This window comes from Jaculus jaculus, chromosome 2, assembly GCF_020740685.1.
Source record: "Jaculus jaculus isolate mJacJac1 chromosome 2, mJacJac1.mat.Y.cur, whole genome shotgun sequence".
Classification (NCBI taxonomy): Eukaryota; Metazoa; Chordata; class Mammalia; order Rodentia; family Dipodidae; genus Jaculus; species Jaculus jaculus.
The window spans coordinates 127,713,846-127,741,319 of NC_059103.1; the positions used below are offsets into that span (position 1 = coordinate 127,713,846).

General features: G+C 42.5%; 1 protein-coding gene and 1 pseudogene across 10 annotated transcripts in view; both read left to right on the forward strand.

Annotated features, from left to right (window-relative positions):
- The first annotated feature begins 1,301 nt into the window (after positions 1 to 1,301).
- LOC123458911 lies at positions 1,302 to 1,494 on the forward strand (annotated as a pseudogene).
- A 12,359-nt stretch (positions 1,495 to 13,853) lies between these two features.
- Fam110b (family with sequence similarity 110 member B) overlaps positions 13,854 to 27,474 on the forward strand; it is a 151,536-nt gene continuing 137,915 nt past the window's right edge. For 4 of the 10 annotated variants that reach the window (XM_045143459.1, XM_045143456.1, XM_045143462.1 and 1 more), the window contains exon 1: positions 15,104 to 15,268. The gene's annotated coding sequence lies outside the window, so the exon portion shown is untranslated. Of the gene's footprint in view, positions 13,873 to 14,166; positions 14,245 to 15,103; positions 15,269 to 27,474 lie in introns of those variants that run through there. The other 6 variants (XM_045143454.1, XM_045143464.1, XM_045143451.1 and 3 more) reach the window with 4 other exon arrangements.

The window sequence follows — 27,474 nt, forward strand, 5'->3', positions numbered from 1 at the left end:
GAAATGAATTGACGTGAGCAGAGGGATATGGCACAGAACGAAAAAATCTTTGGGTTAATTGTTGCCTGTTCAGATGTAATTGAGAGATTACAACTTTTGAGACTGGGCTAGCTGACCTGCATTGGGACAACAGGAAAAATGTCAACTCCTTTGAAGAGGGCTGAGTGCTCAAGAAGTGTCCTGTTCTTCCAAGTCTGTTTTATTCCTCCCTGGAACAACAAATTGGCACCTAACCTGGTATTGTGGAGTATAAGAAATGCAGGAAAAGAGAGGGTCATTGAGTTTGCAACAGGGTCTTGTGTTTTGGAAATGACCATGGGCAGTGTGAAGCAGGTTTGCTGGATGCCTGCATGGAGAGCCCATGGGGCCATGAGGAAGAATCGTGGATTGCAGTGGAGACCCAGTGGAAATGCCAGGACCATGAGATGGCTGCTAAAGAAAGCTACTGGCCCTAGATGAAGTTTTCCGGGACTGTGAGTAGCCTAATTGGAGGGGAATAATTGGAATTCCAGAGACTTGTTGCTGGTTAGAATTATCAGACTTGGAGATTTGTCACTGGCTAGAGTTGTTGGATTTGGAGCTACAGAGTTTTATGTTTGCCCTGATTGTTTTAAATCTTGTATTGGCTGAATGTTTCTTTGCTATGCCCAGTGCCATCTTTTGGAGTGTGAATGTTTATTCTGTGCTATTATGGGTTTGGGGGGGATTTTTTTTTTTTTTTTTTTTTTGGTATTATAGCTCAGTTAAAGATCTTGGACTATGGGGATGTATAAGCATCATTGGAATTGATAAAACCTATAGGGACTTTGAAAGTTGGACTAAATGCATTGCATTTTACATCATGGATGTTTAGTAGTTTATAGGGGCCAGGGGTGGAATGTGGTAGCTTGATTCAGGTGTCCCCCATAAACTTGAATGTTGTGAGTGCTAGATTCCCAGTTGATGGAGATTTGGGAATTAATGCCTCCTAGAGGGAGTGTATTATTGGGGCGGGCTTGTAGGTTTTATAGCGAGTTTCCCCTTGACAGTGTTTGGCACACTCTCCTGTTGCTATCGTCCACCTTATGTTGCCCAGGGGATGATGCCCACCCTCTGTTTGTGCCATTGTTTTCCCCTGCCATCATAGAGCTTCCCTGCGAGCCTGTAAGCCAAAATAAATCTCTTACTCCATAAGCCACTCTTGATTGGGTGATTTCCACCAGCAATGCTAACCTGACTGCAACAGTGGGCATGAGTAGGGGTATAAGAAAGGGTACATCATATACATATATGAAAATATCAACGATAGAAAAAAATAAAGATTTCCAAAAGAAAGCGTAGTTTCTCTGACTGTATAGAGTACAGAAAACTGCGAGGAGAAGGCGGGCGGGTGTGGCATTGTCTCCTGAGCGTGAAGCTGGCTCTTGGTGCTGCTTTGCTGCAACTGCCACTGATCATCGATAGTTCCTGCTCTCCCTTGGGGGAGCTGGAGAGAGAGGATGCAGTCTGAGTGGATTCCTAAAAAAATATAAGTAAATAAAAATGAAAGTTATCAAAACTATTTGAGGGCTGGAGATATGGCTTAGAGGTTAAAGCACTTGCCTGAGAAGCCTAAGGATCCAGGTTTGATTCCCCAGAACCCTATGTAAGCCAAATGCATAGGGTAGAGCATGTTTTTGGAGTTCATTTGCAGCAGCTGGAGGCCCTGGCATCTGGCATATCCATTCTCTCTCCAATTAACTCTTCCTCTCTCTCTTTCTCTCTCTCTCTCTCTCTCTCTCTCTCTCTCTCTCTCTTCCTCTCTCTCAAATAAATGAATAAATAAAATATTTTTGAAACTATTTGATAATCAGATTATGATCAGCTGAATGGAGATGATCGTCATTAATGAAATTTCCAAAGGTGTTCTCATCATGATAGTTTATGCAGCAGCTGTCTGACCATTTACTTGGAATGATGTACGCACATTAGGTATAAGACACCAAGAGACCTTGCCTCAAAACAAGTTAAAAGAACAGGACTGACACCAAACTTTGTCCTCTGATCTCCACACACAGTAAATACAAGGTTTCATTCACCCTAGAATATCCACACACATCATATATGCACATACACATAAGATTAAAAAAGACTCCATAGATATCCTCTATGATCTAAAGCAAATATTGCTCAACCACTAGGATTTTTCTGGCCAGCACTTCCTCAGCCTACATTTTTTTTTATGGTCAGAATATTTATCACTCAGGCTTATTATTTTCCTTTGGTTTCTAGACTGCACCTCTAAAATACTCTCTGTCTTCAAGTTTGATTGGCTTTAATCTAAAGCCACATCCAGTTCAGTCCTGCCAAAGGTCCTTATCATAGCTATCCTTTTGTTGTTGTTTTTGTTTGATTGTTTTTTCAAAGTAGGATCTCACTTTAGCTCAGGGAGACCTGGACTTTACTCTGTAGTCCCAGACTAGTCTCAAAATCATAGTGACCCTCCTATTTCTGCCTCCTAAGCACTGGAATTAGAGGTGTACTCCACTATACCCAACTTCATAGCTGTTCTTTTCTACCTGGGATGGACTTTTTTCCATGTTTATTGGCTGGTTCCTTCTAATTTCTCATGTCTCAGCACAGAATGCATTTCCCCCACAAGATCTTCCTGATCATCTGATTTAGCTAAATTTTATATGTCATAATCACTTGTTTTCTACAGCATCATCATATTTAAAATAATCCCATTAACACTTATTATGCATATTCCTTAATAACTATGGCTTATGAGAACAAGTAATTTTGTGAGCACATAAACCTAATTGCCTGAGTTTTGAATATATCCCTCGAGCTTTAAGCAATGCCTAGAGAGAAGCTCTAAAATCAATCTCAGTTTGATGGACAAATGAATTAATCAGTGGGTGGTGGATGCATAAACTTTCATTGTAATGAGTCCATTCATTCTGTGTTTTCTTCTGTCTTCCTCTAATTCTTACTTGCTATTGTTTTGTAGGATGTGTGTGTGTGTGTGTGTGTATGTGTGTGTGTGTATGTGTGTGATATACATGGGAGTATGTGTGTTTGTATAGGCACATTTATAGGGCTGAGTGTGCATGCACATATATGTTCATGTTTGTGGAGGCCAGAGAGCAACATAAAGTATCTTCCTTAATTGCTCTCCATCCTATTTATTTACTTTATTATTTTGAGACAAGATCTTTCATTAAGTCCAAAGCCCACTAGCTAGCCAGGAAGCCCTGGAGATTCTTTTACCTGTCTCCCCACCTCTGGGATTATAGGCACACACCACCATCCCTTTTTAAGTGCAGGGGATCTGAAGTCTACCTGTCACACTCACATGGAAAGCATTTTACCAAATGAGCCATCTTGCTATTCCCAATTTGCTGATATAAGAAGAAAATTACATGTAACATATTCTTATAGATTACCAAGTATATGACTGCTAGTATCTTATTCTCTTTGTGAAATTCCAAGTTTATTTATACACAATCATACAAACAGTACTTTCAGCACATAAATGTTTTAAAATCTTTAGTTCTTGACTAGTCACATTGATGTATGTGACTGGCAAGCTTTGCTTGTGGTTCAATGAAACATCAAAGGTATTTCCTACGATTGCTGCCATCCAAGTCATTTTATAAATACTGAGATTTCTCTTTTATATCTTTTTAAATTCCCTTTTAAGAATCTTTAAAGCTTCTCATCACTGCAAAGAAAGAAATCCAAGAAAATTAAGAGAAACAGAAGCTGGAAATACTCAGACATATTTGTGGCTGGAGTTATTCCACTACATGTACGTTAGTGTGGTTTACCTCAACATGTGGAAAAATATAGTAAGTTCTTCATTGGGTAGGGTATGATTATAGTATCATGTAACTAAATGGTTATTCTTTTTTTGAAAATATTTTGTGATAAAAATACATCATACTGGGCTGGAGGGATTGCTTAGTGGTTAAGGTGCTTGCCTGCAAAGCCAAAGGACCCGGGTTTGATTCCCCAGGACCCATGTAAGCCAGATGCACAAGGTGGCACATGCGTCTGAAGTTCTTTCCCAGTAGCTAGAAGCCCTTGGGCATTTAATTTAACAGGGTCACTTCTAGTGTGTAGTGCACTTTGAACTGTGATAAGTAAGACTTTATAGCTAATGCTCCCTAGGAAGATCTCCCAGAAACAGCGGAATGATATTGCTTAGAGTTTTGCAAGTCCAGGCAACCCAAAATTTGTGAGATTGTCATACTTTATGCTTATAAGAAAATTGCACACCTATCTAAAATGCCTCCTTATTGCTTAGCATAAAACTCCCAACCACATAGGAAGTAGGGCTATCAGAGGAAGGTAGGCATATTAATAACTGTCAGTTATACATATTTTCATAGTGTATGCTCATTGTTTATCCAAACTTCTTCAGAAACACCAGGCTACCAACATATGTTAATTCCACCCCCAGCCAACCCAAGGGTGTCAAGATACTATGATAACTCATCTCACACATGCTTTATTTTTCTTCACTCCTAGAGATTAAACCTAAGGCTTCCACACATGCTAAGCAAGCATTCTACCACCAACCTATATCCTGAGCCCTGCCTGCTGTATTCACACTAGGCCACCTTTTTTTTTTTTTTTTTTTTTTTTTTTGAGGTAGGGTCTCACTCTGGCCCAGGCTGACCTGGAATTCACTATGTAGTCTCAGTGTGGCCTCAAACTCATGGTGATCCTCCTATCTCTGCCTCCGGAGTGCTGGAATTGAAGCCTAGCATATTCTTTAACAGAATTTAGATGAAAGCTTTTGGATTGGGTAGAAGAATGAGCTATGGAATACACATATTCCTTTCCCACACCATGTTGTCTGTTTTCTGTTCTCCTCTATTCACCCCATTTTCTTTTCTTAAGCTTGAATGGGAAATTTCAAATGTTAATAAACTAAACTTTGTTCTCAAGCTGAGGGGAAATTAAGGACCTATGCAATGTGTGAGTGAAAGAAATAAGTCAGTGTAATTGAATTACTGCTCAAAACAATGATTTTTTTAAACCAGTTTTGAAGATGGAAGAATAATCAAAGAGATAATACAGAATATATTTGATTATGTGATTCCTTGTTTAGTGGGGAGACCTACTTCACTCAGGTCAGGTAAGATGCATATGATAATATGCAAGAATGGAAACAATGAAAATGAGATATTTGGTGAATCAGTGAGAGAGGAAGGAGTGGGTGAATAAGCTAAAATTCACATCTGTACCAAAATCACCTCAACATTTTGTTAAAATTTTCCTATAGTCTACAGGTGATTTCCACAAATGTGAGAAACACCATAGAATAACTTCTAGATTAAAACCAGGTAATTGAAAAATACAATGCCTATATGAAATTTTGAACCTATCCTCACCAAACAGTTTGAAATTATAACATACACCTAAAAAAAAGATTTCAGAAAAAAAGATATATTGAGCCCTACAAGTCTGTGCACCTACTTTAAGTGTATTCTAAACAGAGGAAATTGGTACCATCGGTGGCTCTGAGACCTCTTATTCCCTCCCTGTCCTTTTCACCTTGCTTTATCCTGCTTGTCTATTTCACTTATTGGCATCTCTCCTATGCAGGAGTAAGTAGGAGGAGAAAAGTTCAAATGAATTCATTTTTCTGACTACTAAGGAAAAACTCATTTAGTATTTGATTAGGAAGGTGCTTGATCCTTAAGCATAGATCACTTTCTAACTTGCATAGTTGGCTTCCCCTATCTGTGGGTTCAACCAATGCAGATCAAAATTTAAAAAAAATTGCAGCTCCATTGAATATGTGCAGATGTTTTTTTTTTTTTTCCGCTTGTCATAGTTCTCTAAACAATGCAGTACAACAGTGATTTATTTGCTTAGGTCTTACATTGTATTGGGTATTACATTCTTAATTTTAAAAATGACTTAAAATAAGTTCACCATGAGCAGAGGTTATATGAAAACACTATGCCACTTTTTTTTTTTTTTTTTTTTTTTTTTAGGTAGGGTCTCACTCTGTCCCAGGCTGACCTGGAATTCACTATGTAGTCTCAGTGTGGCCTCAAACTCATGGCGATCCTCCTATCTCTGCCTCCAGAGTGCTGGAATTGAAGCCATGCACTGCCACACCCAGCTTCACTATGCCACTTTTTAACAAGGGCTTGAGCATTAATGGATTTTGGTATCTAGGTAGGGGGAGGAGACTCTGGATCCAAATCAGGGGCTAAGGGACAGTTGCATGTAATATTTGGCCAACAAAATTTCTCAGGAAAGTTCTCTTTTGTTTGGTATCAATGACAAAACAGGAAAATTAATCCAGTTCAGTTAGGCAGACAGTATTTGCACATTCTTGAGGTCTTGCTTCTGGGTAGGGCTAGGCTTTCTGATGCTTTATTTATCAGCTCCAGTTCCTGGAGGCAGTGCCATACCCTACTTCATACTTGCTTTAGGGCAACAGTATCCTGATCCTGTTAAAATCTAGGCTGACTCATTTCATTGTTCTTTTAGCTTCTCTAGAGTTTCTGTACGCAGTTCCCCGTATTAAATTTCTTGTTTTCAACTACACCCTGCCTGCTGTATTTGAGACCAATGATGATGTCAGTTATTGACAAGTGATAGAGAGGGCACTAAGGCCTAATCTGGGAGATACTCCGGTGGAATTAGTACAATATTTTCATGGGAGAGGTTGTGGGGGTTTTGTTTTGTGTTAATGTTTTTTTTTTTCTTCTTTCTTTTTGTGATACTGATGATTGATCTCAGACCTTTCCCCATGCTATTCAGGCACTCTGTCACTGAATAAGATCTCCAACCTTCTTTCCTTCTTTATTTTGAGCAAGGTCTCATTAAATTGCCCAGGCTGGTCTTGAACTTATTCCATGGCCCAGATAGGCATTGAACTGGTGATTCTCCTGCCATGTCATCCCATGTAGCTGGGATGACAGGCAGGCCTGCACCACCAGGTCCAGCTATTTTTAATTTCTAACTCACTGCAGCCAGTCATTTATACATATATAATGCAATTCAATGTCCAGGCGATGCCCAGGTACTATAAAAGCTTCTAAACACAGGCTTTCACTTTTGCTCTCATGGTGTGTTAAATCAGTCACATTTCACACAGGTCACTTCTGGACCACAGACAACTCTTTTAGGCTCTTTATAAAGACCTAGGGAAAATGTCCTGAAGATCAGTTAGAGGTAGAAGTTGGAGATAAAACTTCTGGTGTCATGAATCAGTGGTACACTAAGTTCTTTGTAACTATGGGTTTTACGTCCTGGAATTGACCCAACTATGGGTCAAAAATACCCAGAGAACATTGCACCTGTATGAGCATACACTAACTTTTTTTCCCCCCTTTTCAACATCCTTTAGATAACACAGTAAGTAGAATTACTTTTTACAGAGCCCTAGTAATTACAAGTAACATAGAGATGAATTAAAATTCATGGGAGGTTATGCATAGGTTATATGCAACCTTATGAAAAGAGCTTAAGCATCAAACAAATTTTGTTATCTGTGGGGTCCTGGATACAATCCCTGAGGGACACCAAATGAGGACTATATTTGCAGAAATGGAATAAGGAAAGGAGTACCCATGAGGAGAGCACAAACACAGATGGAAACAGACTAAGGGCAGGAGGTAACGGACAGTGGCAAGCAGACATTATGTAAGATGCAAGATAGGAAGATGCAGAACAAGGATGCTGGAGGAAAGCAATGGAAACATAGGCTCAACAGCATGCCCAGTGGGTCCGGGAGATGGACTTCTTGCCCTGTAGTCTCCCCAGTATCCCTCAGTTTATTACGCCCTGATGATCAAGTCAGTGTCAGAGCAGATTAAATGTGGAAACAATTCTTTCACAATAGTTAGCATATATGGGTTGGGATAATTTATTCAGAAAATTCAATTAGACAATAGACAGCTCTGTCTTAGTTGATGACAAAGATGAACATGTGAAGGGAGTTTTATTTTTTTTCTCAAAGAGTATGCTCTGATATCCCTTCCCTCCTGCCCCCATTCCACTGAAGGCCCTTCTAAGGGGGTTTATTAATATTTACTGTGGGGTCATGAAGGCTTATTCCAGTCTCTGTGGGGAGGGACTATGCCTCAGGATATTCCTACCCACCATATGGCTCTTATAAACTTGCTGCACCTTCTTTCAGAATATTCCCTGAGCCTTGGTGGGCATGTTAGCAGCTTGATTTAGTGTTGAGTTCTGTATACCCTCTGGATTTCTGCTTTGATGTGTTTTGAGTGACCACAAGATCTGTTGCTATCTCCCCACTGCTGGTTGTCAGGCTAGCAGTGAAAGTGGCAGTTTTTTGTTGTTGTTATTGTTTTTTGAGGCAAATCCAACAGACTGGCCTTTCTTTTTTTTTTTAATTTTTATTAACATTTTCCATGATTATAAAATATATCCCATGGTAATTCCCTCCCTCCCCAGACTGGCCTTTCTTTAGAGAGAGAGCAACAGTGAGCAAGAGAGATCAAGAGTAAGAGCAAGATAGAGAGAATGGGCACTCCAGAGTATCCAGCCACTGTAATGGAACTCCGGATGCTTGTGCCACTTTGTGCGCCTATGTGACCTTGTGCATGTGTCACCTTGTGCATCAGGCTTATGTGGGATCTGAGGAGTCAAACCAGGGTCCTCAGGCCGTGCAGGGAAGTACTTTAACTGCTAAGCCATCTCTCCAGCCTGAGAGCAGTACTTTTTGTCACTGCTTCCTCTGTAATATATGCTGGGCCCCACAAGATGCAATAGAGGTGACACATTTTGTGGTTGGCCATCTTTTCTTATCATATTGATGGATCTTGGATCTCCCCAGTATCTCTAAAATTAAAACAAATTTTCCAATCAAGGTGAGAGCAGCTTGAATTAAAGGAGATAAGTATAGTAATTTGAGAGAATTTTTGATGTGTGTCTCCACTCTTTTTATCACAAGAGTAGTGGGGGCTTCACAATTGAGTCTGAGTTTCCTATTCATGGGATTCTGACTCGGTTACCAGTAGCAGGTATGAATTCTCTCCCACTGAGCGGGCCTTATGTCCAATCCTAGAGCAAATGGTTACCTGCATAGGCTGTGTGCCACTACCACACAGACGTATACTTCTTGCCTAGCTAGGTGATTTTTGTGATTTACAGGGACTCCTGATTATTCACACTGTTCGTGGCCATGATCCCACAGTAGCTCCCATAGCACTTTCCCTCTCTGTGATGGCTAGTCAGGAGGGAACTGGTTTTCATTTCAGTTCCAGGATGGTCTTTTGGATGATCTATGACCTCAGCCTGTGGTGTCTTTAGCAACAGAGGCTTAACTTTTAGCTCTGGCAGGTAACAGAATGCCTTGAAATGGCTAGTATTGCTTTGGGAAACTCATGAGTCTCCCTGAATAAGAGTTCACCAGGGGGTAACTTAGTTCTGGTCCTGGACTTGACCAGCCAGAGCCCATAGTTTTAGGATTAAGCTTCCTTCACCTTCTATAGGGCCATTTCTGTCAGGGCCACTCCACCCCCACCCCCTTATTTAGGGTTATATCTTGTAGAATGCTATTCAGGAAGAGGGTTTCTGTGATACTGATTCATGTTGTCATTAGTGTTGTGTAATTCCCTCACCATCCCTTTGTCCTATCCCTTGTACTCTTTTTTGTTTCTTATTTCTGTCCCTCCCTCTTTCACCTTTCTAATGGCTTCATTTTAGTTCCATATCAATACTACTCATCCAGCAGATCTTTCTGCAATGATGGGAATATTTTTCAATCTAGGTGTTATGGGAAAGCTTTTCCCTGAAGTGACACAAACACACGTCTTTTCCCCCAGATAGGGCACAAACGACAAACCAAAGGACGATTACACCAAAAGCAGTTTGATGAACCAATGAGTTTATTGGGATTACTTATAGATCAGGGTGAGGGGTTACTTACAGGAGCAATAGATGACTCAACTGCAGCCACACCATGAGAAGTCTCATCCTGGATGATGCTCTCCTCTTAGCTGCTCCACTCAAAGGCAGCTGCATCACCAGAAAGCCCACCTCAGTGCACGGAGTGACTCACGGAAGCTGCATCTCTGGAGCACACCTGGTCACTGGCAGGAGCTGGAGATTCTCCAGCACACTGTCCATTAGCAGGCAGTACCATCAGAGAGTCTCTCCTCCCCAAGCAGTCTTCTTTTTATATAGCCTTAGGGCAGCGTCTTTCAACCCTTTCCCAGACTTCCTTCCTGATCCCCCTCCCCGCAGGAAGGGATGTTTCAGTTTCTAGCTAACATAACCTTGGGGAGTAGATGTGTGACCTTTAAAATTCGGGTCTCCCAGACTTGGTGAATCCCCAGAGCCTCAATTCTCATTCTCATTTAGAGGAATCTGCTACACAACACTGGACCATTAGCCATATGTTGCTATGGAACACTTGAAGAGTGGGTAGCCAGTGTGACAAAGAAAATTTTATATCACTTGCATTTAAAATCTAAAAAGTTTAATTCAATAAATCTAAGTTGAACTCAATGAATTTCAATTTCCTAAAACTCTGATTCATTTAAAATTCAAACAGCCTCCTGTGGATAGTGACTATCTTCCTGCACAGATGGTTTGTGGGATTCATAGGCAAGTTTAGTTAAGAGTAAAAGATGTATGAGCCAGAGGTCACATGGACCAGTTTTTATATCTTGTAATTACTAACTCTGCAACCTTGGAGATGCCACTCATCTTTCCCTGGGCCTGAACTTCTTTTTCATGGAATGTTTAGGGTCCATGTCAACTAAAGCTGAGTGTGTAAATTGCCTGGCAGATAAGTGTTTAGTCAATGGCAGCTATTAGCACCAAGTGGTGTAAGTCAGTGTGCATGAACACAGCTCTTGCTCTTCTTCTGTGTATCATCAGTATGAGCGTAGTAAACTGTGAAACAAACAGCACAAGATAACCCCTGGGGCTGTTGCCAAGGCTGCACTGGCCTCTTAGTACAACAACTGACCAGACCTTCTTACTTAGTGATTGTCTTATCTTGGCCTTGCTGGAAGCTGTCCTTTTTCTTTCAGTGGGATTGCTGCTAGCAAATCCTCCCACTCCTAAAATGCATTCCTCTCCTCTGCTTTTTCTGTAACTGTTAAGGGGAAAAGAGAGGCAAAGCTTGTTTAACCAAAAGCTTTAACTTTATATACAATTTCAAGTGAATGGAACCTGGACTGAGGGTATCTCTAGTCTTGCTTTGGGATGTACAGGCTCCCAGACCTCACACACCTTAGCCCTCAACAATTATCTCAATCTCTTGAAAGAAATTTAAAAAAATACAAACATCCCTGGCCCCCTACCCCTAACCTGGAGACCTATAGATGTTAGGAACTTACCAGATGGTTCTCTGTCACACCTGAAACCACAGGGTTATGCCAGGAAGGATCTCAGGGGAAGTTCTGGACAAATGGAGTTGTCTGGCCCTGACTTAACTAAAAGGTTGCTATAGCATGCTTGAGCAAGGAAACAGCCCAGACTTCACACGAACCCAATATAACAAATGTTGGGAGGTCTAGACAATTGTCTGACATTCTCCCCAGAGATTTGCAGCCAACCATTTGACTAAATGTCATACAGAGCTGAGCTTGGATGCCAGAGCTCATTTCTTTTTCTTTTTTTCCTCTTAAGTTGCCCTGATGTGCCTTGCACATCAGCTAATAGGCTTTTATACTCTGAAATGTTGGGAGTGGCTAAAAGATTCTTATCCACCTGAAGAAAGACCAATGGAAACTTGGATTTCCTACCTTTTCTAAGTCGAATTGTTTCCCAGTAATGACTGCAGTAATCAGAGCCTGTGGCTAATACTGGAGGGGTATATCTACAGTTTTATAGGACCTGTAAATGCTAAGTAACATTCAGATTAGGGTATAGACATTAATCAGACATTGCTATATACTTTAAAAAAAAACAAAAAAAAATCTGTAAAACAAAAGAATTCCAACCATACGGCAATGGGTCACTTCTGAACAATACACAGCACAAGAAAATTCCAGCTAAAGAAAAAAAATTAATCTCAACAGCCCTAAAAGTCTGTTGCAGGCCTTGAGACTTTGGGAAAGAGGAAATGTCCTATGCCAGCCAGCACTGGGGGATTTTAAAAGCATATTTTATGAGAGTAACTGATAAGACACATTTTACTAGGATATCTGACTTAGATATTTTATTGCTTTGTCTCTGGTTCTCTATTTGCACCTTTTACTGGCTTTTGGTCTTTGGGAGGGGATGCAGGAATGTTAAGTCTGCTCTGGGAAGCAGTAGTATCCTAAATGAGAACTGTAATCCAATTAAAAGTGGTAATTTCTGTTTCAGTGAGTCTTTTCTTAAAAAATCTATTTATTTATTTATTTAAGAGAGAATGAGAGAAACAGGCAGATATATAGAGAGAATGGATATGCCAAGGCTTCTAGGCACTGCAAACAAACTCCAAAAGCATGTGTGACCTTGTGTATCTGACTTTACTTAGATCCTTAGGCTTTGCAAGCAAGCTTCTTAACTGCTGAGCCATCTTACCAGCCCCTCAGTGAATATTTATTATTTCCAGGTAGGGTCTCATTCCATTCCAGGCTGACCTGAAATTCACTATGTAGTCTCAGGGTGGCCTCCAACTCATGGTGATACTCCTACTTCTGCCTCCCGAGTGCTTGGACTAAAGGCTTGAGCCACCACACCTGGTAAGTCTTTGACATATACTTCATTATCAACAACAAACTTAGGCAACAGAAAAACTAGAACTCACTGATTACATTCCTGATTTTCAAAGCATAGGGCAATAGTTTTTGATAAGTGAAAGTTTTGAAAGGATTCCTATCTTGAAACAGGAGGAGCCAGAAGGTCAATTCACTGTGTGTTCCTCAGACACTGTGCCGCCCCATGTCAGGGCTGACTAGGGACTGTCTCTCTCCTTCACAGTGGTGTCTTTCTGGCCTGGGCTTTCTCTGGTAGGTTACGCTTGCAGGCTTACATGGCATGCTTTTAGGTACTGCCACCATGGTTAGAAGAAAGCACCCTCATTTTTCCGGAGTAGGTCATGGTTTCCCAGGTGCCATTTTTATGCTCAGGGGACAAGATACATTCACTTAGGGTGTCTTGGAGAGCACAGATGAAGGTTTGTGTCCCAGTCACTCCCAATAGGAAGAGGCAATTCTCAATAGGAAGGAACTGGGGCAAACAAGTTAAAAAAAAAAAATACACTGTGGAGTGAGGCTGGCTGCCTTTCCTTCACATGAAGAAAGACCGTCATCCCATTGGTAATGGATGTTTGCAGTAAATGGAGGCCACAACATAATTTGCGATGACAAGGAAGGTATCTGTGTGCCAAATTGCAGCTCAAAACCCAGCATCATGACACTTAGGAACCTAGCACTCTTGTAACTGGCCAAAAATATACCATAGAATTGGGAATTTTGTTTGTTTGATAATTTCTTAACTAGAATGAAACACCACTTGCACAATTTAAATATGTACAGGATGGCCATTCTGAGAACATGATATGAAAGCCATCACACCGCAAATGCACTAAAGGGTAAAAAAAGAAGTGTTTCTGCTGAATATTTTTGAGAGGAAATACTATTTGGTGAATCCTCAGTTCAGTCAGTCATTTTGATAAACATGGGCATCGTCTTTTAGAGTTCCTCAGTACAAAAATTCACAGGAACAGGTTTAGTGTTCCTGAAACGACCTTTCTCCCCACACGCCATTAGAAAATTTCAAACGCAAAGAATACATTGAGATATGAATAGCACTGCACCCCGAAACCTTTGAAACCTCAGTTGGCCTACTCTGACGCGGCACCTTGTTATTTTTTTCAAAATTCGCTGCTATTTTCTCCAGAAATGTCATAGTCAACATATCCGAGTCTGTACAAGTTAGACAACGGAGATCCTCCGAAGGGGCTCCCTGGTGCGTTCATCACCTTCGCCACTCAGGTTCTGGCGGGCACCCCAGCCTGGGCTGGGGTGGGGGCTGGGCTGGGAGGTCTTGGGGAGGGCGCAGGGGAGGGGGCGGGAGGGCAGGTGCTGCCGGGCGGGGGCTCCGGGTGGGCGTGGCGGGCGCCCTGGGGGCGTGCCCACTCGCTGGGGACACGCGCTCTGGGCCCCGGCGAGTCGCTCCAAGTTCCCTCCCTCGCGCTGGGTGAAGCCCTCCCCCTCGGTGCAGACCCGCGAGCGCGGCCGCCGCCCGCCCAGCCGTCCGCTCGCTGCCGGCGGCTCCCGCAGCCCCCGGCTTCCCGCCTCGCGGTCCCCGGGATCCCGGCGCCAGCGCGGCCGAGCCGAGGTAAGCCGAGCCGTGGCCCGTGGGTGGGGGGCGCAGCCCGTCCGCCCGGGGGCCGAAGCCGCGCGTGGCCCGGCCTGGGCTGTCGCGGGCGCGCACGGGCCCGCTGTGGGCCGCCGGGGAGGCGCGTCGGCGAGGCCAGGCCCCGGGCCGGGCTCCGGGAGACGCGGCGAGGTGCGCGCTCTCCTCCCGGAGCCCCGGCGGGCGCCGTCCCCCGCTCCCTCGGCGGCGACTCGGGAGCATCGCGTCCCCAGCCCCGCCGCAGCCCCGGGAACGAACGCGCAATCTCGAAGTTTCCTGGGTTTGGGGCATCCCCTGCCGACCCCCCTCCCTCCCCCGGCCTCCGAGGTCCCGGTGAAAGCGTGAGGCTCGGAGAGAGAACCCGGTTCTCCCGGGCGCACGCGTGCACCCAGCGCCCAGCACCCCGCGGGCCCAGAACTTGGCCGCCAGGCGCGTGCTGGCTGCAAGCGGTGCCCGCTCTGCTCTGCCCTGCCCTGCTCTGCCAGCCTCCGTCCTTTTGTTAGAGCCGGAGCCGGCCCCGCAGATGGCAGTGACAGGTCCCCCAAGCTGGCGGGTCCCGAGGGAAGCGGAGCTAAACTTTGCTGTGGGCTTTATTACTTCGCAAAGTGGACATCGAATACCCGATTCCCGACTTGGTAGCCCTTTCACGCTGTTACTAGGATTTGTTGACACCCTCCTCTCCCCCCCCCCCCCACCAAATAAAAAGAAGAAGAAAGGAAAGAACAGGCTTGCTTTCTTTCTGCTTGAGCTACAGGCAACTCAGTGCCTTTTCTCACAGCCAAGTTATATCCTGTGCAAAAAATCTGGCACACATCTGTTACGACACTGCATAGATGGTTTGTGAGAACTGCTAACGAGTCTATTTTTGCAGAGGAATATGATAGTAGAATCAGCATTTTTGCAGTATGAATAGAATGATTTATATTTTCATTTCCTTTGTTGGCATGGAAGGTATTTACGAAGTATTCACACCCTCCGATTTATGTGTGGAGTCCTTAATGTGAAGGTACCTGTTTTTTTTTTTAATGTTTGTTTGTTTTTGTACTCACTTTGTGACATTGAAACCTACTCATCCACATATACGTAACACATATGTCATGTGTTAAGTATAGTTACTTTAACTTAGTGCTGAATTCATGGCAAGTTGGAATTCTTCAATAGTAACATGCTGTTAACTTCCTTATTGCCTGTAGTCTCTACTCCATAAATCGTGAAGTGAACAGAGATGTGGCACCTTTTTGAACCTCAGAATCATGAAGGGATTAGCATGGTGTCTGGCATATAGGGCTAGGCAAATTATTTTAATTCTCATTTTCAACTTATATTTGTACATATGTTTGACAAATGGCTCTTTTGTTTGTTTACATCACAGATCTTTTAAATAAATTATGGTCTACTTAAGTCTGGTTTAATTTTAGATCAGAATTGAGGTTGGGTTGCTGTTTTGCTCACTGACAAGCAGCTTTGTGTATCCCCTGTGCCTGGTAGAGGTGATTTGATAAATGGTGTGTAGCCCGTCTGTGAGGGCAAGTGCACAGACCTGAATCTGGTCATAGCTTTGTGCATTTCATAATAGGAAATGAGTACTCCAAAGGGCTTGATTGTCCTAGGAGGGATTAGACATTAGGGTATACCTGGCCTGTGAACTTCATCCCATGCTACCTCTCCTTCTCTAGGCTTGGAAAAAATATTCCAATGCCTGGCTGAAAATCTCATTCTTGGCACAGCAGCTAGGTATGTCCCACCATGCTAGAAGGCAATAAAAGGTAAATATATCTGCGTAAGTACAGCCTTTAGAGCGTATCATTCTTACTGGAGCTTTAAAATCCATAGAACAGGATCTATGGACTAGCTAAGAAAACTTACAACTACTTATTCCCCATGTTCTGTAACTAGAAGATTCTGCTTGTGATTTGAACGGTTTATATGATTGTCAGTCTCTCAGCCCACCATTGACTTTGAAGTGACATCTTTTTCATGCTTAAGTAGTTAGCTAAGGAAGGCTTTGGGAGAAGTCTTGGGGTCCTGCAGAACCAGAGCTGCTATAGGCACTACTGTGTGGCAGCAGGTGGCGCTGTGGAGAACGCTGGTAGGTGTCAGGCACTGGTCTGGTCCCTTAATGTCAGAGGAATTAACGGATCACTTCCATTGCTGCAACCCTGACAACAGCCTGCCCTTCTTTAAGGAGTGAGGTTCTTTTTTTAGTTTTCTCTTTGTATTGTCAATTTATTTTGGATGTTTACTTGGTTAGTTTTCTCTCTCTCTGAAAAAGCATTGTAATATTCAGGATAAATAATTGCTTATGAAAACATTAGTCAGCTGCATCATTCCTTATTTTCCCATGCTAGAGTCACAGCCAGAGTCAAGAACATCTCCAACTCACCTGGGCTCTTTCCACCCTTCCCCCTTATGAACTTTCAGCAAAGAGAAACAAAGTCTAAGAAACCCATAGAGTCTCCATTTTATTTAAGAAAACAATCAAATCCTGTCCCCCCCCCCCCGCCGTTTCTGATTTTTGCTGTTTTCCTGGCTCTTGGTGCGATGCATTTGAGAATTCATATTTAGGATGAGGGCTCTAAAGATTTGCAGTCAAGACTTACCCAAGGGAAATATATATATATTCATTTTCTGCTGTGCAAGACCCAGGCTGTGATGTGGATGTGTCATTCATAATCAGCTACTTCAAGGACCAGCTATGCAAATTGAATATCTCTATGCAGTTAACTGTTTTCTCTTTACTCCTTCAAGAATCAGTTGTTGTTGTTAGTACTTTGTGTGGGTGAAGTGAGCGACTTGTCTTAAATCATATAATTAGTAAGTAATGAGGATGTGTACCTCACAGCCCAGGGATGTTTTCTTCAGCATTGCCATGTTCTTCCAGCTGTTGGAGCTGCATGCTACCTTCTGATAGGGTTTGAAGTCATCAAGTCTCCATTAATCTGTGGTGGAATTTGTATTTTGTAGGTAACATTTGGTTATCAAAGAGTCCATAAGAGGAGAAACTAAGCTTTATGTCATTTTCCAAGGAAATCTCACAACACTTTTTAAAAAATATTTGCAAGCAGAGAGAAAGGGGGGGAGAGGGAGGGAGGGAGGGAGGGGATGGGCACGCCAGGGCCTCCTGCCACTGCAAACGAACTCCAGATGCATGTGCCCCCTTGTGCAGCTAGCTTACATGGGTACTGGGGAATTGGCTTCAAAGGCAAATGCCTTAACTACTAAGCCATTTCTGCAGCCCCACAATACTTTTTTAAAGATGGCCTGCTTTAGAGGAGTTGAGAGGGATGGTGGTTTGGACTTCTTTGAACTAGATAAAAACTTGGATGTTGCAACAGTAAGAAGTGTTGGGCATGCTTTGGGCTTCTTGTTTAGGTGATCAGGGCTTTACCATGACTGCTGAAGTATGAGAATGATGCATCCTGGAGCAAATTCCTCTTCTAGGTTGTCACTGATTTTTGTTCTTATTGTCTTTAATTTTTGTTTTACAGTTGAGTCAGAACCTGACTTAATTAAAAATGATTGTTTTAAAAATCGACATCTTTTTAGATATATAAGAAGGAACAGTGACGTAAACAAGCAGAACAGTCAGCACCATGCGCACGGTGGTCTTAGCGGGGATGTACAGTGGGCTGGTGTATGGGGGAGATTTTGAAGATGTTTGCAGTAAATTTGTTGACAAATTCTATCATGTGTGATATCATGTGACCGTGGATAATTAATATTCAGTCTTCACTCTGCCACAGTCCTCTCTTGTCCTTTTGTAGACAACCTGGTTTGGTTTCTGAATGACCATTTTGTGAACTTAAACCATGCATATGCCTGCTTATGAGGAGAAGGAGCCAAGTGATGGTGTTAACCTTTTTAACACTGTAGTATTTGTTTTATCAAGAAACTACCTAAGAACTTAAGGCTAGTATTGTTTTTTTTAATCTTAGTAAGAAATAGATTGATTCCTAGCATTGTTCATGAAAGAATTTATGAGATTGTATATGACTAAATAGTTTTAAACTGACACCAGAGTTGGGATTCTAAAGTTAAAAGCCTTTTAGAGACAAGGTAAAGATGCACACCTCATGTTTCTGAAATGACTAAGAATTCTGTAGTGTGGTTTATGGACCAGACCAAGATCAGTGGATTTGATATTATCCAGTTGTAATGCAAAGTGTTTCTCTTCAGGGTGCTTCTTAAAGTGAGATTGTCTCATTGAGGAAGAATCATGAATTTTCTTCAGTGACCATTCTCACCAAGGATCTTTTGGTTCCACAACTGAAACTTAATAATAAAAAGAAGTAGCTATGCAAAATAATAGAGTTTAATAATATTACAATATTAAAAGAATTTACAGAGAACTTACTATGTGCCAGGTATTTTTTTAATAAACATTAGCCAGGAAAGATATGATCTTTGGTGTAGAGTGGGAAAGCAAGTGTAAGTTAAGTGAATATATAGAAACCTAATTTAATGCAGATGGGAAGACTTTCCTATCTGGTGGTTTTGGAGGACCTACCTCATGGAAAAGACAATGTTTGGAAGATCTCTGGCCCTAGGAATGTTCCTTGTAAAGGCCCTGTGACAGGTGGAACCTGCCTTTGTAGTGAGAGATTGCAGCAAAGAAACTAACCTTGGGGGAGATTTTCTATTTATTCTGTGTATGATGGGAGCTGCTGGAAGGTTTGATTCCTGGAGGATATGGCTCTGATTTGTAGACCTGCGAAGGCCCTGTGTGTGTGGAGTGTAGAATTGATCACTGGGGAAAAACAGGATGCCATTGTGAAGCCATCAGAGCTAGTGCTGGTTGAACTAGAAGGAAACAGAGGAGGGATGGAAGAGGCCTGAGTATGTGTATTATGAATTTCTTGTCACCCATATGCTACTTGCTGGGAGATGTGTTTTTGCTCTGTTCTCTGTCCACTGGAAAAACACCAGACTGCCACTCAGCTGTGACAAGATACCAGATGTGACATGGATCCTGGTTTCAGGTCGTGAAACGGGAGGATAGGTGTGTTTTGTAATCTGTGCCGTATGGCACATTCTGAGCACCACAGACGTTTTGCTGATTTGTGTTTTATTTTTACCTGTCCATGGTTTGTTGACTGGTGAGAGTTGAGCCCTGCTTGAAGCCTGCTGCAGACAACCAGGTCAGGTCTGAGGAGTCTTCTTTCTGACATTAACAATGTATGGAGGAGGCATGCACTGCACTGTACACAGTTGGTGACATGAACACAATGAAGCTGAGAAGGTCAGATCTGTGTTCCCGGGAGTTTCAGATCCTGCATGCAAATGTAACGACTGGGCCGTGCCTGACCTTGAACAGTTCTGGGAGGTCCAGCTGTATTCCTCCTTTGCATTACTGAGAAATGGGCAGGCTGAGGGCATGCTCACAGCCTCCGGGATCCCAGGACCAAAATGTATTTGTAGGCCAGCAAATGGCTAAGTAGGTTCTTGAGAGACAGGGCAACAGGTCTTCCAGTCATGTCTGGGTAGATGTACAGATTGGCTCCTCATGAAGTTCAGCTGGGCACTGAGGTTTAAGTTTCCCTGTCTGTAGGCTGGGGATGGCTGCTCTAACTGCCTTCTAGGACCCTTTGAAGGGTAGGGAAGATGTTGTTTGCAAAGTGCAGGCAAGTTGCTGTTATGGCTTTCTGTCACCTTATTTCATCCCTGACATATAATCTCATGTGGGTTATAGGACGGAAGTCACTGCTTCAGGGTTGTCTAATTGCTGACGCTAGAGTAGCGCCCAGCCCAGCCACAATGCTTGCTTGGTACAGCCCTCATCCATCACCAGAACTGCAGTTTGTTCCTTTATTTTTAGAATTATTATTTTTTTTTAATTTTTTTTTTTTTATTTGAGAGCGACAGACACAGAGAGAAAGACAGATAGAGGGAGAGAGAGAGAATGGGCGCGCCAGGGCTTCCAGCCTCTGCAAATGAACTCCAAACGTGTGCGCCCCCTTGTGCATCTGGCTAACGTGGGACCTGGGGAACCGAGCCTCGAACCGAGCTCCTTAAGCTTCATAGGCAAGCGCTTAACTGCTAAGCCATCTCTCCAGCCCTAGAATTATTTTTATTTATGTAGTTATTTATTTATTTATTTGAAAGCTGAGAGAGATGAGAAAGAATGGGCATGCCTGAAACTGCTGCAAATGAACTCCAGATACATGTACCACTTTTTGCATCCTGCTTTACCTGGGTACTGGGGAATTGAACCCAGCTCATTATGCTTTGTAGGCAAGTACCTCAACTGCTGGGCCATCTCTCCAGCCCACTTTGGGTCTTTCTGTGTGGAGGTCCTTTTCCCCAAGTTAAAAGCCACTCTTACATGTCTGGTGCTACATGTGCTTCTATGGGGGAGTGTATTATCTTATATAAGTATATATTTTTGTAAGTAATTTACTCTTTTAGGTAGTAACAGAGAAAGTTTGGGATCTGTTTTGCTTGAGTTTTTTTTTGCATGAGCATGTATGTGTATACATGTTTGCATGTGTAGGGACACATGCATGGGTGCATGTCTGTGGAGGACAGAAGTTGGCATTGGGTATATACCTGGATGTCTCTCTAGCTTATTCATTGAAGCAGGATCTCTCAGTTGAACCCCGAGCTTGTTAATTGAGGCAGTCTGGCTAGCCAGTTTGCCCTGGGCATCCTCTGTCCCTACCTTCTGAGTGCGGGGATCATAGGCAGCCACTGTGTGTGTGGGTGCTGACAATCCAAACTGTGGTCCAGAAATTCATGAGGCAAGCATTTCATCCACTGAGCCACCTTCCTATTTCCTTGCTTGAATTTTTAAATGAATGCTTGCTTAAAAGTAATGGGAGACACATATGGGCCAGGGGGAGAGTGTGTGCTTGTGTGTGTACATGTACATGAGGCCCCTTGTTCAGTATCTTCGATATGATTATCACAGCAGCTATATTTTTCCAGGTAGAAGTACCTCTGTGTGAAGTGTTTCAACTCATGTGACTCTTTTTTTCTTGCTCATTTGATTTCTTGTATATGTTTTTCTCCTTTGCCAATTCACTAGCACATGACTGAACTGTTTTGTTTGTTAATCTCCTGTTGCTGTTTCCACAATATTTTTTCAGAGTAATTTCTCCACATGAGGCATTCTGCTGTTGACGCACTAAGAGTCAGTGAGAAAGAAACCACATCACAGGGCCTTTTAATTAAGCATACTGACACAGCATCAAATCATTATGCACTTTGTGTCTGACATAAAGTGTCTTCATCTTACTTTGAATTTTGCATTTTAACTGACAGTATTAATACTTACTCCTCGCATCTGGGTTCCATAGAAAAACAGAACCAACAGAAAACTACATAGTAAGATTTTTATAAGCAATTGGCTTAAGTGATTAAGGAGGTTGAGATATTCCATGATAATGCTGTTTGTTTGTAAGCTGGAGTCCCCAGGAAGAGCCAGTGGTGTAAGTTCCAGTGAAAGATTATGCAGACATAGCATAATAATAATAATATAATATAATAGTAATAGCCAAGCAGGCATATGCATGCACGTGTATACACACACACACACACACACACACACATGCATGCGCACACACACACTCATTTGACCAACACCTTCATTGTCTCAGTTGATGGCTGCATCTGAAGGCACTAATTTGGTTATATAAGAATCTCTTAGGGGCCAGCATAGTCTTGGAAAGAGAGGGATGCTCTTCATACTGCTGTCCTCCCATAGCAGTATGGTGCTTACTTCATGGTTTATCTCTGGCATAACTGACATCTAAGTTTAAGGTCATAGAAGCTGCTTCCATTCTCATTCATTCTTCTGATTTCAAACAGGTAGGGAAATGTTCTGAAGATTGAAAATGTACTTTATTTTACTTCATCATCAAATAGCTACTTGGTTTGATGGTAGGTATCCTTCTTAACCTAATGTGCTGAGTATCAGGAAGAAACTGGGAGATTTTTCAAAACACTTGACAAAAAAGCCATTGATTATTTATAACTAAATTATTTCCTAAGTACATATAAGTCATAATAATTTACAGATATATTGTTAATGAAACAGACCCTTATATGTGTTTACATGTTCCTGACACTGGTTTTAGCACTTTGATGAGAGATACTCTTGATGAGAGATACCCTTTGCACTTGCATGTCAGTTTGTAGTTGACATACTTGAAGCACTTCTGCTTAAAATCGCCAAGGTGCTCCTACTGGGAGATGGAGCCTTAGGGAGGTGATAAACTCAGGAAAGAGGATGAGCTTGGTGAAGAGCTCTTGTAAAGGAACCCAGGTGAGAGAGACCTCCTTGTGAGGACAGAGTGGAAAGTCACAATATAACAACCAGGAAGTAGGCCCTCATCAGACCACAGATCTGCAGATGTCTCTATGTTGACTTCTCGTTTCCAGATATGTGAGAAATACATGTTTATAAGCCATTCTGTGTCTGGTATTTTATAGCAACAGACCAGGCGGTCTAAATGGTCACCACTTTGAACAAAAGTGAATCAAACAGATTATGTCAAATGTATATTTTCTCTGTAGTTTGATTTATAAATATATCCCTTATTCAAAAATAAAAACAGGGGGCTGGAGAGATGGCTTAGTGGTTAAGCACTTGCCTGTCAAGCCTAAGCATCCTGGTTCGAGGCTCGATTCCCCAGCACCCATGTTAGCCAGATGCACAAGGGGCGCACATGTCTAGAGTTCGTTTGCAGTGGCTGGAGGCCCTGGTGTGCCCATTCTCTCTCTTCTCTCCCTATCTGCCTCTTTCTCTGTCACTATCAAATAAAATAAAAATAAAAACAAAGCAAAACAAAAATAAAACACACACACACACACACACACACACACACACTTTGCAAACAAGAGGATATGTTCCTCAAACCTAAAATAGGAACTCTTCTAACTAGCGAGACCACTTTCTGTGCTCAGGGGTTTTTAATAGGTAAGCTAAAGCTCCATGCCCTCATGAGCAGTACAGGAGCTGTGGATCTGTCCTTGGAAAGGGATGAATTCTTTATCATATCTGAGCGACAGTTCATGAGCCACGGCTTCCATCACGAAGGCCGAGGACAGGACAAGTCTGCTTAGATCATGTTTCTACCAGGCCATGGTTAGCAGCTTACTGGAACCTGAAACCTCTTTGACATCCCTTATCCTGGTTTTCTCTTCTCACCCTGGAATTGTTGGCTCACCTGGCTCCTGTCTACATTCCTGGGGTCCCATCCACATTGTCTCAGGCCTTGGACATCTATTCCTTTCTCATCTGTCTGCTTCTAATACACTCACTTCTATAATCAGCTCAAAGCCCTGGACACTGTGCTTCTTCTGGGGTCCTGCATGGCTTGGGCTGGGCAGCCCCGACCCTTTCTCTGGCTGAGGTCATCAGACCTTCCTGCCTGCTTAACCAGAAGTGCTCTTTGCTCTTCCCTGCCTTGTGCTCCTCTGCCATCTTCAGAACCTCTGTCATGACACCTTTTTCCTATGTTCTTTGACCAGTGATCTGTGTAAGAAGCACAAAGGAAGCAATCACAACTTCATGGCCCTCAGGCCAGAATGCAGTCAGCTTCAGCGTGCTGCTCTACTGTGGGGTGCATGTACAGGTCAGTGTGGATCTGCTCACTTGCTGAAGGAGTTGATAGCTGGGATTGAGGGAACACAGTGGATAATTTTCTGAGAAGATGAGAGGTTGTGGAGAATATAAGAGCTGCCACAAAGTAGGTGAATGCCCACATTTTTCAGGAAATGCCAAGACTACCTGCACTTGTGCCTGCCACTATACTAGCCACTGGTTCCATATGGCTAGTGAACACTGAAAATGTGGCTGCTCAGAGCTGAGATGTCCTGCAAACACTCAAGTTGGAAATGAAATTTGAAAATGAATGCAGAGTGATTCCATTATTTTTTATATTAATTACATGTTGAAATTATAATGTCCCTGGATTTGTTAGGTTAAAGTAAAAGTTCTGTCAACATTATTTTCATTTATTTCTTTTCACTTTCTAATACGGCTGTAGGAAAGCTCAAGGTAACACGCGTGGTTCACATTTGTAGCTTGTGTTGTATTTCCACATGATGGTGCCATTCTAGATGACAATTCTGTGACTTTACTCCACTTCCTTGGTGGCATGCTGAAACATACTGTTCAGCAGATGGCTGCGTCCTGGTAGGAAAGAAAGTAGTAATAACTAAAAGTAAGAATGGTATCACTAGGAACAAGCTGACTTAAATTTTTCCACTCTTTTCATAGAGTTACTAGGAGAGAAGGGCTGAACATTTATATAGATTTGCATTTTGATTTCTTTTTCTCTCTCTGTCTCTCTCTGTCTCCCCCCCCCCTCTTGTTTTTGCTTTTCGAGGTAGGGTCTCACTGTAGTCCAGGCTGACCTGCAATTCACTATGTAGTCTCAGGCTGTCTTTGAACTCTTGGTGATCCTCCCACCTTTGCCTCCCCATTGCTGGGTTAAAGGTTGTGCCACTTGAATTTGAATTTCTGTAAAACAGTGGAATGTTTCTCTGATGTGCTTGAGATCCATTGAGAGGATGGAGTGGTATTGGTAGTATGATTGTATGAAGAGCTGGAAAAACTGACTTCTCAAGTATTGATTGTTGTGCTGGGGACAGCCTGGGTTTGTGCTGGATTTCCTGCAAAGCTTGCTTACTTTCAGTGGTAGAAACTAACAGCATTTGTGAGAAATCAAATTGTTTAAGTGTTTAGGAGTAGAAAAGATTACATTTCATGAGTTCTGTTCGGCTGAGTGCCCTAGAGTTCATTCATTGATTACCTTTATTGGGCATCTAGGTGGCCAGGCACTATCTAAGGTGCTGGGAAAAAAATTAGTTATTTTTTTCTAACCTACACAATTTGTCCATAAGCATAAGAGTGCGGTCTGTGTGGTGAGTAGCACACTGATGAAGGTGTGCAAGGTGTGTGTGTAGGGACGGGATTGCTGGCCATGGAGGAGTCTCACCCCAATGTCACATGTTCCTCATTTTTGACTCTTCTTATATCGTAACTGGCTGAAAACTAAGATCATTCTCTTTAGTGATTCATACTCGACATCTCAGTATATAGCAATTTGTAAGATTCTTCTACAGCTGTGATGCTTGGTGATGCCTACTTTGAAACAAACTTCAAGGCAAAATGTGTCTTGACCATCTCCGTTTGGAGTTCATTGGAACCATGTGCTGGAATAGTCTTCAAGAAATGGCTTTGCCTGCAGGGTGCCTCTTGGCCACATTCTTACTGAATTCTACACCCAGGTCAAGTGTTTTCAGCTTTAGCTAAAAGTTAGGACTCCAGCGATCTCTTGATCTAAGAGCTTGTTTTGGAAGGCTCCTTCACGGGTTTACATAGACCACCCACTGCCTTGGCTTTCTTCCATTCTGGTATTTCAAATACCTAGATGTGGCTGAAAGCAATGTGTTGGCAAGGAGCTGTTTTCAACTCCCACAATCAACTTGCTGACTGAGTACCCCCACCTGTCTGTCTGGGGCACCTCCTTGACTGAAGGAGATCCCAGACACCCCTTTGTTTGGTATAGATATTGGGAGGATTTCCCTAGCATCATTGCTCAGTGTCAGCCACATTTTACACATTTAAATGTATGTCAGAAATGTAGAGGGCGAGTAATTGGAGTGAAAACATAAATAGCAGCTTTAGGGACAATGAAGGCCTGCTGTAGGAACTTAGTAGGAGATCATATGGCCAGCTTCTTTTATATATTGCTTTCTGTATGCTCAAGTGTTCTCTGGGTTGTGAAGTTTTTATTTTCTGTTTTCTTGATTAGACCTTACTTTTCATTAAGGTTCTGTACATATATTTGTGGCAGAAGATGAGGTTAACAGTAAAAAATCATAGCCTGTACTAATTGCATTTTTGTTGTCTACATTGGATTCAATACAATACTGTGTGATAGGTAGGAAGACATTATATCTTTGATGTTGTTGGTGCTTTCATGTCTAATGTTTAATCAAGACTGGCCAACTTTTAATTTTTTTAGGTGTACTTCAAGAAGGATAGTGAGAAAAGGTATTTAGAGGGGTTTTCCCTCCTGTTACTCAAAATTGAAAGTGTGTGTATGTCTATGTGTGTGTTTTTGGAAGGGGGCAGGATGAGGATGCTTCCTAGAGAGAAAAAAAAAATAAGTTCTTTGCCTGGAGGGATGTCTCAGCCATAAAGGTGCTTGCCTACAAAGCTTAATGATCAGGTTTCCATTCCCCAGTACCTATATAAAGCCAGGTGCATAAAGTGGCGCATGCATTAGTAGTTTGTTTGCAATGACTAGAGGAAGGCCTAATGTGCCCATTCTCTCTTCTCTCCTATCTCTCTCTGCTTGCAAATAAACAAATAATTAATAAATAAATTTTAAAAATAAGTTCTGGTCACTAAATGGTGTCCCCAGAAGGGACAACATAGTGCTGGTTCCGGGCCAAGGTCATAGCCTTCTCTGGGCTAGTTGAAGGTATTTACAGTGTGTGTGGCAGCCGAACTCTTGTCTGTGCCTGTGTAGGTCTTTCAGAGGATATTTGTGGTTATCCTATTTCTTTCTCAAAACAGTCTTGTAGGGTTATTATCACATACTGAGCATCCGCAATCCCATAATCCAAGTCAGAAATGCTCTGAAATCTGTAATCTCTAGAAAGCTACCCTTTCAAAAATTTGAGATGCTGGAGCATTTTAGATCTGAATTTCCAGTGTATAGATGCACAGTCACATCTGGTCACATATTCCAACATCTGAAAAAAAGACTTCAACTGAAACCCTTTTAATCCCAAGCACTTCAGACCAGGATATTCTACCTGCACTGTGGGCCCACATAGTAACATGGGCATTTGTTCAAAAGAGAATATTGGTTTCATGCTCCAAAACTGACATGGTGGGGTGGATACCATAGGCCCTTTCATTCTGCCTAGGCTGTCCCGTCGTCTGCTAACTCCATCTCTCCCTCCTTCCATCCCCCCTCAGGGTTTAAAGGGATGTTGATGGCCCTCACTTTTCTTATAGGACCTGCCGTCCTTTGGGCTGCATTTAGAATTAGTGTGTTCCTTCTGGAGCTGAAGCTCGCTGAGGTGTACTTAGAGCAGAAATTTCTCTCACTATTAAGCTAATGGCAAATTCCTGCGGTGTACCTTCTGTGGATAAGTTAGAATACTGTAGCATGAGGAACCTGACCAGGATAAGAGTTTGAAGGGGGAGGATTCAGGATGTGCCCTGGCTGTACTTAGGCTCATATCAGG